This window comes from Malaclemys terrapin, chromosome 1 (genome assembly GCF_027887155.1).
Source record: "Malaclemys terrapin pileata isolate rMalTer1 chromosome 1, rMalTer1.hap1, whole genome shotgun sequence".
Taxonomy (NCBI): Eukaryota; Metazoa; Chordata; order Testudines; family Emydidae; genus Malaclemys; species Malaclemys terrapin.
In genome coordinates, this window is record NC_071505.1 from 130,643,546 (window position 1) to 130,661,646 (window position 18,101).

General features: G+C 43.4%; 1 long non-coding RNA gene across 1 annotated transcript; it reads right to left on the minus strand.

The window, feature by feature from the left end:
• Positions 1-211: 211 nt before the first annotated feature.
• LOC128842782 (uncharacterized) lies at positions 212-15,382 on the minus strand. Its single transcript, XR_008446114.1, has 5 exons — positions 15,092-15,382; positions 14,926-14,990; positions 14,162-14,329; positions 873-1,016; positions 212-467 (listed from the first exon to the last, which is right to left on the minus strand). It is a non-coding gene; the product is annotated as an uncharacterized LOC128842782 (long non-coding RNA).
• Positions 15,383-18,101: the final 2,719 nt, after the last annotated feature.

An 18,101-nucleotide genomic window follows, 5' to 3' on the forward strand; every position in this document is an offset into this window, starting at 1 on the left:
CACGGGGGCTATATGCGAAGTGATGATATATCAGCACACAAGCCTTATACAGAAGGGGTGGTATATACATTAAAATTAACCTAGCAGAGAAAAAAAATAGTGCATCTTTAAGTACAATTTTTTTTTTTTTTACTGTTTTTGAAATCAAACCCATGTTTAGTAACTGGAAACAATCTGAAAAAATATTGTCATGATAAAATAAAAAATGCTTTCCAACCGGCATTGTGTCTTGTGACCTTATCCTGTCCTTTGGATGCTTCTGCACTCTGTATATGGTCTTTGAGGGAGGCATCTCCCTTTCTTACTAATCGGAGGGTGAGCAGCAGCTGAAGAACTTTCCCCATTATAGCCTGATGTGTCATTATTTATATCCATCTTTTTCTCTCGCCCCCGGCCTCCGGTGAATATCCGGGCCTCTATGTGCATACAAAGGTCTGTCCATATGAAGCCAGTTGCAGGTTCAAGGCCTAAAAAGATAAGCAGACAAAGGGATACAACTAGAGCTGTTTGGAAAAAGCCAATTATGATTTGCACACAAAAAATTAACACTTTTTGAAATTTCCTATTCCCCCCCCCCAAAAAAAAAACCAACCCACCTGCTTTTTGTAAAATATTTCAGTTTTTGGTAAAAAGTTTTGATTTTCAAAATAAACAAAAACAAAAAAAACCCACACATTTTTATCAAAACCTGAATTTTTGTTTTTACCATAGACTGTGATTTGGTTCAAAAATTTAGTTAATTGTTTTGTTACCCTGAACCTTTCCCCTGATCTTTTTGTAGTCACAAAGCCCTTTGGACTGGAAATTCTCTCATATAGAAGAATTACCAGAAATCATAATATGTCCTATAATTAAGCTGGTTAAAAACATACCGGTCCAACAGGACCCCTCATGTTGCTCCAATAGCAGAACTAGGCCATGCAGCTGAAGGAGTTTCCCCAATGTAAGGCAGATCCCCAGCATGACAGAGAGCAGTTGAAATAGCTCTTAGCAACCAGCCTTGAGTAGGACATGTGCTAGGAAGGAGAAGAATGACATAGCTTTGGTTAGTTCCAGTCCCCAGGATATCCCCTATATGGCCACTACATCTGAGTGTAGATAACTACCCTGTGAAGCTACTTCAGCTTGTACTGGAGCCCTCAGACTATGTGAAGGGGCAAAGATGGCTACTGTTTTCCTTCACAACCAGCCCATTCCTGCCCCGCAAGTGGTCTTTGGGAAGAAAACAGAATCTGACACATGCTTCCCAAATGGGGGGGTGGGTGTGTGGGCGGGGGTGTGTGTGTGTGTGTGAGAGAGAGAGAGAGATCCTTCTTCCATTCAGGTTAATGGAACTCCCATGGGAGCAGCATTTGGCCTCTAATGGTATTATTTCAAAGCAGCTGCATTTTGAAAACTTGTGCCGAGTTTGCAAGTAGTGGTGCTGTCTCAATGTAATGATAAGGGAGGAGCTTTTCAAAAGCAGAGCTGGCAGTTAGTTTTGGGCATAAGCTTTCATGGGTATCTGAAGAAGTGAGGTTTTTAACTCACGAAAGCTTATGCCCAAATAAATCTGTTAGTCTTTAAAGTGCCACCAGACTCCTTGTTGTTTTTGTGGATACAGACTACCACGGTTCCCCCCGATACTTTGCAACTACAAAGCTCACCATCTCTGCTATGAATCTGAACCTCAATGAATTGAGCTCATGTCTGTATGTATATTGATCTTTTAACCATACGCGCTCTCTCTTTCGTTTAATACATTTTAGTTTAGTTAATAAGAATTGGCTGTAGCGTGATTTGGGTAAGATCTGAAACATTCATTAACCTGGGAGGTGATGTGTCCGATCCTTTGGGATTGGTAGAACCTTTTCTTTAATATGATGAAATAAGATTTACAGAAATTTTCATCATATTTGACGTGGGTACCTGGATGGAGACCTGAGGCTGGATCACTTTAAGGGAACTGTTTTGTTTGGATTTCTGAGTAATCAGTAAGGTAATAAAGAAACTGTTTTATTCTGGCTTGGTAAATCTAAGTATTGGAATATCCACTAGCTTTATGATGAGTGACCATAGCGGAACCCCAGTCACAGTGATATTGACTGCATTAAGATTTGCACTTTTGTGGGCATGTCAGCAATTCCTGGTTGTATCTTTAACCCAAGAAAAAGTATCATTACTAAGAATCACACTCTTCACCCCACCCCACCAGTCTACCTGCCTTCTCTGGCAGAATGAATAGATTTGGGCAAACAAATTATATTTAGTGTCTGGTAAGTTTACACTAGGACACATCCCCCTCCAACCAAAGAATGGAAAAAAGAAGCTAAGGGGAAAGATCTCTGTATTCCTTTCCACCATCATGTAGCCTACAAGAGTGTTGATAACACACTCCTATGTACCATAAGGCTTTCACTTCCAACACCAACAGATGAGAAAAGGAAATATGAACTCTCAGTTTAATCAAACTGCATTCTAATCCAAAAATCTTACCAGTGACCTCATCTGTTTTACATCAGCAGATCTGATTGGCTCACATTCTGTGCATTTGGGAAATTATGCTACCTGAATACTGATGAGGTCACTGGTAAGGTTTTATATTAGAGTGGGGCACATGGTTGATTATTTGATCAATTCAGGAAGGGGAATAACATGGATGTATTTCTAAATGCTTTTGAGGTGGGGTCTGAATTGAATAAAGTGGGAAGGACGACATGGTCCAGTATCTGGCTATACTACTATCAGGGACAATGGCCTTGGACATTTTCATCCTCATGGACAGAGAGAACTATAAAGATTATGCCTGATGTAAACAAGCTTTGTAGCAGAAGTTTAAACTGACCTATGAAGTGTACAGGAGAAGGTTTCAGGACATTCAGGAAAAAGGGAACATGCCCTATGCTGAGGTTTCAACTCAGATTAGAGGTTATGTAAAAAGATGGGGACATTGGCGACAGATTACCACAGTTGATGAGGCCTATGAGTTAATGGGTTAAAGTTTCGGAGGTAAAAGCCTTCACTCTATCTCAGCCACATTTCTTCACAGACCCAGCAAGGTGCAGGGGTGCTGGTTGTAGGTTATTGGAACATCTCTGAGGGTGAGGTTTCATCTGTAATCAGTTTCTTACTGTGTTAGGCTTAGACTTGCATGTTTTTGTTTTATTTTTCTTGGCAATTTACTTTGTTCTGTCTGTTATTACTTGGAACCACTTAAATCCTACTTTTTATATGTAATAAAATCACTTTTGCTTATTAATTGACCCAGAGTAAGTACTTCATTCCTGGGGAAGCAAACAGCTGTGCATATCTCTCTATCAGTGTTATAGAGGGCGGACAATTTATGCGTTTACACTGTATAAGCTTTATACAGAGTAAAAAGGATTTGTTTGGGGTTTGGATCCCATTGGGAACTGGGTATCTGGGTGCTATAGACAGGAGCACTTTCTAAGCTGTTTTCAGTTTAGTCTGCAGCTTGTGGGGGATGTGGTACAGACCTGGGTCTGTGTTTTTAGCAGGCTAGCATGTCTGGCTCAACAAGACAGGGTACTGAAGTCCCAAGCTGCCAGGGAAAACAGGCTCAGAGGTAGTCTCAGCACATCAAGGGGCAATCCCAAGGGAGTTTCTGTGACCCAACCCATCACAGATACATGCACACAAATAGCATAATTATATTCAGCAAATCATAACCTTTCCATCAACACCTTACTTGACAACCTTTGTACAAGATTTATTGCAAATATAAAACGGTAGCAACAATGATCTATGTGGTTATATTTTATCAGATAATGTCACAAGGCCCATCAATCTTGATATTTAAACATGGCAGAGCATAGTAACCAGAGCCTGCTGTTTTGCAGCTACCTAGTCAGCCTGTCGTCAAACTCCACCTTTTAAGATGGAGAATGACCTTGGTCTCAGTAGCCACACCATGCCTGTGATAGTTTTGCTCATTCCTGGCCAATAGATTACTTCTCATGTCTTCCTATTACATATTTTTATCTCCACGTGCCCTTCAAGAATGAACTCTAAGGCTTTTTCTTTTCTTAGTACAAATGCAACCTTACAAGCTTTCATAAAAGACCTTACTTGGCATATTGCGATACACACTAACATTGTGTACAATCAGTTGGTTCATTTGCTTAGTCTTTTGGGTTCAGATCCCCTGTTCTCCCCTTGGGGTGTCTGCACCCTGATTGTCACAACTCATCAGTCAGATTATCAGTAAGTTTGCCCCCAAAAGTCACCATATTGAGAGCCATGAGACTATGCTAGAAGCACTTTACTTGTATAAGAATACCAGGGTGCCATGCCAGCGAAGTGCTCCTAGTGTGGAATGTGGAATTGAAACCAGGAGCCCTGAGTTTCTGTTTTCCTCTGTTGCCAGCAAATCACTGTAAAACCCACTGGCAAAGTGTGTTTCTCATCCCTGTCTAAAGGGTGGTCCACATGGAGGGTAACAGCCTACTACATCTACCAGTTTCTCTAGCTCAAGTGGTAGAGGTCTCTGCTGTGAATCTAAAGGTCCCAACCCTCCTGATGACCCATATGTATGTTCCATAGGGTAGAATGTCTGTTTTTTCCGTTTGCTTTATTTTTTTTTTAAACAGGGAAATTACGTACACACACACACGTACGCATGCACGCGCGCACACACACACACACACGTATGCATGCACGCGCACACACACACACACACACACACTTCATAAAAGAATGTTACATTTGCAAACTTCAGTGCTCAAAAGTTAGGATATTCCTGAGTGAAGTCTCCTGTGGATTCTTTATTCAGCCCCATTGTTCTTAACTTTTGAGTGCCTGATTTTGTAACCTTATCATTCTTTTAACAGTTTTCTTTTTTGCTTTGAGGTGGGGTGTGGGGTTGAGAGGATGTTTGCATGTAAAGTATAATAGTTCAATAGGAGCCATCATTCATTGAAATAGCAGCAGCTGCATTATCAGAGAGAGATCATTGAACAGCTGGAAACATCCCTGTGCAGAAGGAAACAGTGGCTGTTCACCTTTTCGCCTGCCTGAGGGTTTGGGCTTTGATGTTTTCTTTCTTAAATTCGCTATCTCCTGAACACTTCATTTGCATCTGCCCAAGGCAGGGAGGGATGGTGAACTTAGCTGTATATTGTTCCTTGACAATGTACCAGCTCAGAGCCAATTGCAGTGTCAGCTCCAGAATCTCTCCTCCTCTTTTATTTGCAGAGGAGAACTCTGAAGTTATTCATACCAATCTCTGAGTTTCATGATCAATTCCTAAATAAAAGCTCATGTGTTATGGGGTTGTCATGTTCACTTCTGTTATCCCAGCAGAATCTAATATCACCCCAGCACTGCATCACACTAATTTTCTTTCTTCTGAATAGGAGTTTTAATTCCAGAGTTGTCCCAGTCTCCTACATGGAACTAATGACAAAGCCACGTGTCTTGTACCTCTAGTGCTCCAGAGCAAGGAAGATCCCAAGAGTTCCTTGGGGAGGAATAAGTTATTTCATGTCAGAGACCAACAACAAATGAAGTAAAAAGTTGGAATCATAACAAAGCTGTCAGTGTCATGAGTGCTCTCAGGTCTGGCTCACCTCATCTGTTCATTTTGCTGTACAATGACAAAGCCTGTATTATGCTATCCCTTAGAGCAGGGCTGCCCGGGGAGGGGGGGGCGGGCAAATGGGGCAATTTGCCCCAGGCCCCGCAGGGGCCCCCACGAGAATATAGTATTCTATAGTATTGCAACTTTTTTTTATGGAAGGGGCCCCCTAAATTGCTTTGCCCCAGGCCCCCTGAATCCTCTGGGCGGCCCTGCCTTAAAGTTGTGCATGTGCTGTAACACTGAGCATTCTTTTCTGCCATGGGATTCTTCTACCTAAGCAAAAGATTACAGTCTGCCTGAAATAAATGAAAATAGAGGCCACCTTTCATTAATACGCTGAACGTCAGACTCAAAATATATTATTCCTGTTGAGTAAAGTTTTCTCTTATATTTATGTTGTCGTTTAGAAGGATGTTCAAGTACTTGATAAGGTAGAAAGGAATGATCCATTTTACAGCAGAGGTGCTCCAGTGACTCTCTCTGGTACTCTGCTAGATGAGTAGACCAGCACAGGATGTACAGATGGCCTCTAGGCTCAGAAAATAGTAGGAAGTGGTTGAGTGAGATTTTTAATATAAGTACATTGTGTGTGAGCACATTCTCCCACTCTTCCTGGTCCCCTAGCAAGTTTTTGATGGGGAAGCTGAAGGCAAATTGCCCTCACGGCTTTCTTGTTAAAATAAAAACAAAATTAAACACCTTCAAAAATGATAAAGACCCAATAGTTCTCTCCATCCTTTCATCACAGTGTCCTCTTCTCTCGCCCTCTCTTTTTGCTTAATATCCCCCTTCGCATCAGCCCCATCATGTTCTTCCTGTTCTCCGTTGCCTTCTTCTCATGTTTTCCTCCTCTCTGAGAGAGTAATTGGGGATCTTTAGCCCTGGGTTTAAGGTTCGATGAACAGATTTATTAGGGAGAAATACTTCAAAGGTACCATTCCAAGGCTTCCTTTCAATGCAGGAGAGGGAATGAATAATGACAGAATTCCCTTTTTATTCCAGCAGGTGATGACATCAAGAGTGAAGATGAGGCAACTTCTCAGCCACAGAAAGATCTGGAGAAGGTCAAAACACACAGGATATTATCAGGCTTCAAAGCTCAGAGTCTGGACGGAGGTGTCACCGAAATATCGGGTTCACCTACCTGAGAACCTAACAGCCAGACAGGGATAAGGAAGAGTTGCTTTATTTTGCAGAAGAAAGGAGAGCTTTGCACCTTGGTACAAAAACTTTGTTTTACACACATTTTACAGATTTTTTTATATATATTTAGACAAAGGCCCTTGCCGTGTTAACACTTGATTGGTGGTTGTCAGACCTTTTGCTATTTGGTTAGTGAAAACTGGCTTGGGGCTAGGTTTTTTTTGCCTTAAGGCAGAGGAGAGAAGACAGTTTAAAAGTTTAGGCTACTGTGTAGTGAGGTATTTGCTTTTTTTTAATGGCTACTGGTTGACAAAGGCTAATAGCTGTTAAGGGGGGTTACTAGTAACTTTTACAGTCCCCCTTTCGGGCCTGACAAGCTTAAAAATTGTCAGGCCCGTTATGCAATTTGCGATTAAGCTGGAGGGATAGATACTGGGTTTTTTTGTGGACAGCAGAGCTTTTGGTTATAGCATTACATAGGCATTTGGCACATTGTATTATTATTTAAATAATACATAGAAAGAAAAGAAAGAAAAGAATTTATTTAACAATTGTTTGAAAGAGCCTCGTAAACTATGACCCAAGGTCTGGAAGGAGGTTTTTAAAACTAAAGGTGTGATTAAGAGATACAGCATGGAAAACAACAGCAGCATTTTTAATGGCTTGTAAATCCTGCTTCATTAAGCCAGAATGATTAACATAGAAACAACATTTTTTTTTTATGCGAGCACAAGCCCCCCCAATTTAGCATTTATGGCATTTAACATACAACTACTTTGCAAAGCTATTTTTGCCATTTTATTAATTTTTTGTTTTAACTTTTGGAAAGCGTTTATTGATGCATTAGCTGTTTTTTTTTAGTTTTGCAGAAAATTTACCATTGCTTTTTTTAGCTTGGCTACCCCCAACCTAGGAATGAGCGCATGAACAAAGGAGCGAAACCCCGTTTGTTTGACTATTAAGGGATTGTTGGTGCGTTTTGCTTCAGTTTTTATAGGGGGGGTGAAAAACTTATGGGAATAGCTGCCCAGGTTGAGGATTTGGCTGGAATTTAATGTGTTGTTTACTTGGACATTTGGTAACACCCGGGCCACATACCACACCGACTTTGCCAACCTGGAGGGAGAGCTTTGTAGACACTGTGGCTACAGATAAAATACAAGCCAGGGGGTTTTAAATAGAGGGTAAGGGTATTACCCGTGACTTGATGGCGCCAGGCCACCCATTTATTCCAGCGCCAGGAGTTACCCACTAGGCGGTTCTAGCACCTTTAATGGGAAACATTTAATTTTTTTAGGGCATGGGTATTATTTAAAATGGCCCCATAATACGTAACCCCAAATATGTTAGCTGTGAAACTTGCAAGTGATTTCGTCGGCTCCAGGCATTCAGACATCCTTTTAGGGGATGTGTGGGGCAACAGAATGCCAGAGTAAATATTTATATAATACATATGTGTTTTATTTATGGGGCCTAACGGGAGGAATGAGGGAAACCACTGCCCTTGATAACAAATGCCTGTTGGTTTTACAGTAAAGGCCATGTGCAGGAGACAAGGCGGGTTTTGGGCGTTTTTAGGGGTGTTTAAAGGGTAAAGGGTTTTATTTTTGATCTTAGACCGAAGGGTTTGGTCACAGGCTTTAAGGGGAAGGTAGCCTACTTCCCTTCCACTGTTTTTAGCATTTTTTAAACAAAGGGGCAGGTTATACCCGATTTTAAGAACTTTAAAAAGAGGGACCCCCTTAGCTGCTTAGTAATAATGCCAAACTTTAGACCTTTTTTTATATTTGTTATATTGATATTCCCCAACCCATGCCCATTCCGTTTTTCGTACTACCTGTAAGGAGAGTACTTTAGAGAGATTTGCAGGTACAGCCCACAACCCTATTTTTTTTGTTTTTTAGAGCGGGTTTTGTGACACAGCCAACAATTAGACAAGTGTTTTAATGTGGCCATTCGCTGAAGAGGTTTAGCGGCTGGGTGTGGGTTAGCTTGTACAAGGGGCAAACCCAAAAGCAATAGCCACTGCAGCACCGTTTGAGAACCCATAGTTATAAAGTTTTAGGACTTTGTTTGCCGGAACAGAAGTTTCTTGAGAGGTTCAGCTTTTTAGATATTGTTTGCTTCTGGCTTTTTCGGGTTGCGGTGGAAAGAGCTGGCGGTGCTTTTTTGAGGTTTGAAGTTGTTTGCTTTTGGCCCCGTTTTAGGGGCTAGCTTGACTTGGGTGTGGTGTATTCAAGTGTTTTGCTTTTTTACTTGAATGGCAGTGTGAGAGGTAAGAAGGACCTGGAAAGAGCCCGCCCACCGGAGTTGGAGAGGCTTGTGTTTTTACTTTTTTATATAGACCCAGTTTTTTGGAGCGATCCGGTGGGCAGGGACATTAGCGGGTAGGGACTGAAATTGAGCCGCATACCTGTGGAGAGATTTGAGAGTGGTTTGGAGGGAAACAACATATCTGGTTAGCTTCTTGTTACCCCAAGTGGCTAAATTAGTTATAGTTCTGGATTAGCAAATCTGGTGTATGGCCTGCCAAATAAAAGTTCAAAGGGTGAGAGACGGAGCCAGCCTCTAGGGGCAGTTTGAACTGCCAAAAGGGCCAAAGGCAGAGCGTGAAGCCATTTTAACCCGGTTTGAGCACACGGCTTAGAGAGTTTAAGTTTTAAAGTCTGGTTTATTTTTTTTACTTGTTTTGAAGATGGTGGTTTTTAAGGGGTGTGTAGAAGCCAGCCAATACTTAGGGCTTTTGCAATGTTTTGAATAACCTAGGCAGTGAAATGAGTTTTTTGATTAGAGTCAATAGACCTAGGAGGGGCCAAACCTAGGAATGACATGGTTTAATAAGGTTTTTTTTACTTTTAAGGCGGTTGCTTGTTTAGTTGGGAATGCTTTAGTTCAACCAGTTAGTTGGCACACGATTACAAGGAGGTACTTGTAGCCCTGGCACTTAGGCATTTTTGAGTAGTCGATTTGAAGTTGCTTGAAGGGTGTGTATGCCCATAACCTGGCTCTGGGGGGGCCTTTAGGTTCCCCCCTTGGATTGAATTTTGCACAGATGTCACAAGTAGCAAGGACTTGTTTGGCTTCCTGAAACACCCCAGGGGCATACCAAAATCTAGTCACAGTAGCTGCCATGGCCTCTGTGCCACCATGCGTTTTTTGGTGTAGTTTAAATAGGGCAGGCCGCAAAGCAGCTCGGGGCAAGGCTCTTCTTCCATCTGGCAGTTGCCACTCCCCCCCTGGCGTCTTGGTGGCCCCCGTGCTTTCCCAACGCTCGACCTCTAATGGCTCAGGGGTAAAAGGGGCTGGGACTGGAGTTGGTGGGGTGGAGGATGTGAGAACTATTTGGTTGGTAACATAAGGCTGTAGGGAGGCTGCTTTTGAAGCTGAATTAGCCAGCCAGTTCCCACAGACGGTGGGATCGTTTTTCTTTTGATGGGCCCGAACATGGACGATGGCAACCTTAGATGGCTTTCAATAATTTTAGAATTAGGGGCCCATATGCCACCTTAGTGCCACTGGAGGTAATAAAGCCGTGCTTTGCCCACAGTTGGCCTGTGGCATGGCAAACACCAAAGGCATATTTCGAGTTAGTATATATGTTTACCGACTGACCTGCTGCCAACTTACATGCTTGGGTGAGGGCTATTAATTTTGCCGCCTGGGCTGAGGTGGAAGGTCCCAGGGGAGCAGACTATAATACATTAAACTGAGCAAACCCAGATACCTGTTGGCCCTTCACGACCCATGCAGAACCATCAGTGTACAGCTTCAGTTCAGCATTTGGAATGGGCACATCTGAAAGGTTCACTTGAGGGTTTTTTTGATGTTGCGCTACCTGAAGACAATCATGTGAGGGCTCGTGATCGTTGTTCGGGAACGGTAAGAGGGTTGCAGGGTTTAAGGTATGGCATTGTTTAATTTTTAAGTTGGTCCTGGATAATAAAGACACTTTCAAATGTGTTAATTTTTGAGAGGTTAAATGTTGCATGCCCTTTTGGACTAACAGTTGTTGGGCTGCATGAGCCCAAGGTAATTTTTTTTGCTTGGGGTACCAGGAAACCAGCAGCAACCACTGCTCAGAGATAGCCAGGAAAGCCCTGTGCCACAGCATTTAATTTTTGGGAATAATAGGCTACAGGTTGTTTTTTGGGTTTAAAAGCCTGAGTAAGGACACCAGAGGCCACCCCAAGTTGCTTATGTACATAGAGAGCAAAGGGTTTGCGATAATCTGGGAAGGGCGGGGGCTGAGGCCAAAGCTGTTTTAATTTCCTGGAAGGCTTTGATGGCCCCAGAGTTTCAGTGGAGGGGTTTCTTAGCATTATGAGTGATTTGTTTAAAGAGGGGTTTTGCTATTTCCCCGAAGCCTGGAATCCAGGAACGGCAGAATTCTGCAAGGCCTAGAAATTCTCGCATTTTACGTTTTGTTTTTGGTCTGGGAATATTAAGAATTGACTGAATACGGGTACTGGATAATGCTTGATACTCCGGGGTGAGCACATGACCAAGATAGGTTACCTTGTTTTTGACAAACTGCAGCTTAGAAGGAGATACTTTATGTTTTTTGTTTGCCAAGCAATTTAGCAAGTAAATAGTGTTACCTGATTTGGAGAAAAAAACCAGGACGTTATTTTCAGTTTTGGGGTCCGTTCATGTAAATGCAAAAATATTCCAGCTGTCCTTATTTAGAGGAATACTAAAAAAAGCATTATATAAGTTTATTACCGAATAACAAGCAGTACGTGCTGGAATGGCAGTCAGGATTGTGTGGGGGTTAGGTACCACATTGTGTTTAGCTTGAACAACCTTATTCACTGCACGTAAGTCCTGGACAAATTGATATACCTTTTTTTTTTTTCCCATGTCAGGTTTTTTGACAGGCAGAATGGGAGTATTGAAAGGAGACTTGGTGCAAACCAGCACTTCTAACTGCAGGAATGTGGTGATAAGACTCCGGAGGCCAAACAGAGCTTCTCGGGGGATGGGATACTGACGAATTCGAGGAATGTCAATGCCTGGCTTTAAGGTTATATGCACTGGCTCTGTTTGGAGAGTACCCAAGTTTGCCTTTGAAGTGCCCCACAGGGAGATGTTTACCTCCTGTTTGAGTTGCTTGGGTAGGATTGGGTCCGCAGGCAGGATTGAGTCCTTTGAAACTTGGGCCAGAACAGCACACAGCTGGGGAAGTTGGGTTTGAGGCAACCGAAGAATGATTTTGTCATTGGAAAAGAAAATCTGAGCACGTAGTTTACACAACAGGTCTTTGCCTAAGAGGTTAACTGGGGAATCCGGGGCTAGCAGAAAGGCATGGGAGGCGGAGACACCAGAGATTTTTACAGCAGCCTCCTGTAATACGGAATAGTTAAATGGCTTTCCGCCTATACCCATTACCGGAATGCTTTTATTTGTGAGGCTTTTTTTGTTTGGCTTGGCAGTAACAGTGGAAAGGGCAGCCCCTGAATTCAAAAGACAAGAATAGGCAGTTCCTTCCAATGTTAGGCGAACCTGGGGGTCTGTGGAGGAACAAACATAAGTGGTAAAATCATTTGAATAGGTGACAAGAGGACCCCCTGGTTGCCGTCATTTCTTATTATTAACAGCGTTTGTTTTTGCCACAGCCATTTGTTGTTGAGGTCGGTCTGGGCGACGGGGTTGTTGTCCAGTAGGTTGGTTTGGACACTCTCTCTTCTAGTGGCCAAGCTGCTTACAGTAGTTACATATGTTATTGGTGCGTCTTGGGGTTCCCCCATAATTTGATTTTGGTTGCCACTTGGGGGGTCCCTGCCACCCTTCCTGTTTTTTATTTCCAGTGTTTACAAGGGCTGCTAGCATCCTTACCTGTTCGTTTTTTTTGAACTTTTTTTTTTGTGTATGATATACCCGGTTGGCCATGCTTACCAGTTTCTTCGGGGATTTTTTTTTTAGCGCCCTTGAGCTGCTGCAACCGCTTTTTGATGTCCAGAGCTGACTGGGAAATAAAAATAAGCCTGACCGTGGACTGTGTGTCCGTGGCCTTGTGATTTATATTAGTATGGATACAAAATGCTTTACAAAGTTTTTTATAAAAGTCAGAAGGGTGTTTGGTTTTTTTTGCACAGTATTATGGACCTTTGTCCAATTTAAAGTGGGTTTTTTTGCTTGTTTTATGCCTGTCAAAATATAGTTTAGGAATTTTTTTAGATTTCCTTGTTGGGTTAAATCATTTGGGCTTTAATGGGGCGGATTGACGAGCCTTATAAAATTGCGACCGTTATTGGCGGCCTCTGCAGCCTCCCGGCCCCCCCTTAGTACCCGCTTTTTCTTTTCTGTGCACAATAGGCAATCTAAAAGTTGGCCCACGTCTTGCCAATCAGGATTATGAGACTGGAAAATGGCGCGGAATCGCCTGTGAACGACGTCCGGGTCGTCCCTAAGGCGAGGCGTACTGGTTTGCCAGTTTATAAGGTCTGCAGTGGTAAAGGGGACATGAACATAATGGTCTACAACATTCCCATCCCATAGGGACTGGGATGGTCCAGAGGGGTGCTTGGATATTAACTACCTCTTCCCCATAGAGTGCCCTCTTCCTTGTATGGGACGGACTAAGGATGGGAACAGACAGGGAAGTAGTGTACCCACTGCTGGTGGCTCCACTAGTTGATTTGCTGACCTGCATTGTGGCGTCCTTAATCTTTGTTGGCGGGATCTGTGTTGGTAGAACTGCTGCGCCGGGCTCCGTTGAGGAGGGTACCGGGTTTGCCACAATTGGTAATGCTGCCGCCGGGGGTGGCCGTGGTCTAGGGCAATACATGAGGGGGATATTCTTCCAACCGTCAGCTTCGTGAGGGGCAGAAGCTTTCGGGAATAGAGGGGCCTGAATTTGTACCTTCTTCAAGTGATGATGAGCCTCATCGTTTCACAAAAAACAATAGTCCATTTGCCCCGGCACTTGGTTTTTCAATGTCAGGCGCAAGGGAGTTAAATGGGTAGAAATATCAAAGGAGCCATACTTGGGCCATGCAGTCCCCAGGGCTGGCCAATCGTGGGTGCAAAGTTGTAAAAAACGTTTCCTTGACATCCCTTTTTGAACACCGGGTAAGGGCCATTTCCTCAACATATAATTTAAAGGACTATTCTTAGAGGGTTTTACCAGAGACCCACCCATCTGCCTGCTGACACTCTAACAGAGAATTACACAGAGAACAGAGGGAATTATGGCCTAATAGGATTCTATTACAGGATTTTTTATTAATACTGACCGCTACAGGGGACGGGACAGAAGGATCCCAATTCGACCTCAGAGCTTCATCGCATGTGATGGCTTCCACTCTGAGAAATTACGAATGAGAGGCTCAGTTCCGTCCACACCCCTAACACCCAGATGTATAAGACAGAAATTCATTAACCGGTTAACCAGAACAGAACCAGAACCAGATAGTGTCTCCTTATCCTATTAGGATTCACCTTATCGGTACACGAACCACAGGGGCCGCAGTGAAGCAGAGAAAAGAGCTGAAACACCCTGTTGGCACTGTTCCCAGTTCGCTGCAGCCATCCGGAGTCCAATGTCTGAGCTAGGAGAGTCCCATCTGGGTCGCCAGCAACTGTCACCAAAATATCGGGTCCGCCTAGCTGAAAGCCAATAACAGTCAGACAGGGATAAGGAAAAGGTTGCTTTATTCTGCAGAAGAAAGGAGAGCTTTGCACCTTGGTACAAAAACTCTGTTTTACACACATTTTACAGACTCTTTATACACATTCAGACAAAGGCCCTTGCCATGTTAACACTTGATTGGTGGTTGCCAGACCCGTGCTTCTGCTATCTGGTTAGTGAAAACCGGCTTGGGGCTAGTTCCCTCTGCCTCAAGGCAGAGGAGAGAAGACAGTTCAAAAGTTCAGGGTACTGTGTAGTGAGGTATCTGATTCCCCCTAGGTTGACATAAAGGCTGCTAGCTGTTAAGGGGGGTCACTAGTAACTTTCACAGAGGTATAGGATATGAGGGTCAGCTCATGTCAGAAAGGCAACAGAGGAAGAGACAGGACAAATCCACTCGCCAAGTCAGAGAGGACAGAAAACTCACTGATCAACAGAGAACCCACACAGAAAAGAAATTTACAAATGTTCTGAACGTGGGAAAAACTTTATCGGCAGCTCAAACCTTATTACATGCAGGAGAAAAACCCTAAAATGTGCAGAATGTGGGAAAAGTCACAGATGGAGCACAAACCTTTTTACACATGAGAGACTCCATATTGGTGAGATGCCCCATGAGTGCCCAGAATGGGGGAAAAGCTGCAGTGGGAACACAGTACTCATTACACATCAGAGAGTCCACACAGGTGAGAAATATAATAGATGTTTTGAATAAGAGAGGATTTGCTAATAGATCTAACCTTCTTCAACGTCAGGAAACCCAGATGGGAGAGAAGTCCGACATTTGTACTGAATGGAGACAAAACTTCAGTCAGAGCTCAGCCTTTCTCAGACATCAGGAAAACCACACAGAAGAGACCCCTTATCTGTGTACTGAACATGGGAAAAACTCCAGCTGCAGCTTAAACTTTATTAAACATCCAGGAATCCCCAAGAGAAAGACCTGATCAGTGTGTCACAGGTATGCCTAATGCAAAATAGGTTTGCTTTCTGTCTGTAGGTTATTCATAAATCATGCAAAATCTTACAGGTACCGTTAGTGCACACTGGTGTGGTCTCATTCCAAGTATAAAGCATTGCCTGTTCCCATTCTTCTTTCTTATGCCTTAACTAGAGTCCTAAAAGGAAAAAAAAAACAAGTAAACGGTTATAAATTCCTTCTGTATGTAATCCCAATACTAATGATTGACATGCACCTAAAGACTATTATTCATTTTTAAAAAACTGTTAGAATGTTAAGGCATCATCACAAGGAACTTGAAAGTCAGGAAATGGCCAGGTTTAATTCCACCCTTTTTGTGTATGCGTTACAATGTAGTCTTTAATTATGTGATCACTGCCCTCCCCCCCCCCCCCCCCCCCGCAGGGCTCCTTATTCAAGTTCAGGTTGAAAGCCCACTGAACTCAGTGGTAGGCTTTCCTATGACTGCAGGGGGCTACTGCATCAGGATGTCATTGCACAAACTGCACAGTGTGCAGTGAATGAAGAGGCAGCTAAATATTTTTATCCTTAATGTTCAGGGAATGGAGATTCTGCCTCTTTGATCACATACTATCCATCCCGCATACTGAATGAGGCATGGCACTCCATTGCTTTGTTTACTAGACAACATTCCCTCATTCATTACACACTGACCATCCTGCCCACTAAGGGGCCAGATGTGCTTTTAGTTTCGGTGGTTTACATTAACTCCTTTGTGCTCAATGGATTTTTCCAGGTTTACACCATCATAACTGATCATAGAATTTTGTGCCATATAAGGCATCTGTGTCCTATTCACTTTCCAACTTTATACAGCACATACCATCCAGTCTGTGCATGGAATGAGAGATGCATCATAAGGGAAAAGAGTAAATTAAGTTGTAATTGAACACTGTATTGTACTGTGTGTGTGACATTACTCAGGGTAAAATTTGGACTGATGAACAGCTGTGTCCCCTCAGTTCTCAAACTAGGGTCGTTTTACACTCTTTTGCTGTGAAAGTTACCACTCCTGATCTGCTCACACACAGTCTCCATCATATAAGTTACTCCCAGTTGTACTGTCTGAGTGCTATATCCAGCCATTCTTGAATTACACTGCAGAGCAACACCAGCAAATTTGCAGTCCCAGACTTTCCCCAGAAATGTACATCTTGAACTGCCCACCTCTCTCCTGGACAATACACGGTCATATAAAGTCTGTCATTTTATTAATAGAAAACGATAGGCACAAATCTTGTTATCCCAACTGGAGTTTCCCAAACACTTCAATCCAAACAACAACAAAGGAAAGAATAAAAACAAAACAACAAAGGAAAGAGCTACAGAAGTTAAAAGAGAGTGGGAGCTATCCAGTTTATTGCACTCAATGCATCATGTATGATTACCTGCCTTATGGTAATGGTGGAATATGTGTGCATTCGGTGCAAGGCGCTCCTGGTCCTCAGAGACCTTATATGGGCTTTGGAGACCAGAGTGGCTGAATTGGAGGTGCTAAGGGAGACAGAGGTACATAGATGAAACTTTCAGGGACACAGTAGAACAGTTCCACTTCTGGTCTGACAGCCTCTTTGCTGTTCAGGAGGATGAAAGTCTGAGGGAAGGAGAACATCGAACTGGAGCAGAGGAAAACAACCCCATAGTTGGGACCCTCCTTCCAGATGATGTCATGGTATCCTCTTGCACTGAGGATACCTCTCTGGGGGAGGGAACTCCAGTTATTAGGAAGAGACAGGTAATAGGTTATGGGGGATTTGATCATGAGAAACATAGATAGCTGGGTATGCGATGACCAAGAGAACTGCTTGATGACTTGCCTGCCTAGTGCAAAGTTTGTGGATCTCTCGAAATATCTAGATAGGCTTATGTGTAGTGCTGGGGAGGAGCCAGTGGTCTTGGCATGTGTAGGTAGCATTCTCTGAAATGCTTCCAGTTCCACGCACAGGGCCAGTTAGACAGGCAGAACTGCAGGGTCTCAATGCATGGATGAGACAATGGTGTAGGGAGGAGGGGGTTAGATTTATTAGGAACTCATAGAATCATAGAATATCAGAGTTGGAAGGGACCTCAAGAGGTCATCTAGTCCAACCCCCTGCTCAAAGCAGGACCAATTCCCAGCTAAATCATCCCAGCCAGGGCTTTGTCAAGCCGGGCCTTAAAAACCTCCAAGGAAGGAGACTCCACCACCTCCCTAGGTAACGCATTCCAGTGTTTCAGCACCCTTCTAGTGAAATAGTTTTTCCTGATATCCAACCTGGACCTCCCCCACCGCAACTTGAGACCATTGCTCCTTGTTCTGTCATCTGCCACCACTGAGAACAGCCGAGCTCCATCCTCTTTGGAACCCCCCTTCAGGTAGTTGAAGGCTGCTATCAAATCCCCCCTCATTCTTCTCTTCTGGAGACTAAACAATCCCAGTTCTCTCAGCCTCTCCTCATAAGTCATGTGCTCCAGACCCCTAATCATTTTTGTTGCCCTCCGCTGGACTCTTTCCAATTTTTCCACATCCTTCTTGTAGTGTGGGGCCCAAAACTGGACACAGTATTCCAGATGAGGCCTCACCAATGTCGAATAAAGGGGAACGATCACGTTCCTCGATCTGCTGGCAATGCCCCTACTTATACAGCCCAAAATGCCGTTAGCCTTCTTGGCAACAAGAGCACACTGTTGACTCATATCCAGCTTCTCGTCCACTGTGACCCCTAGGTCCTTTTCAGCAGAACTGCTACCTAGCCATTCGGTCCCTAGTCTGTAGCAGTGCATGGGAT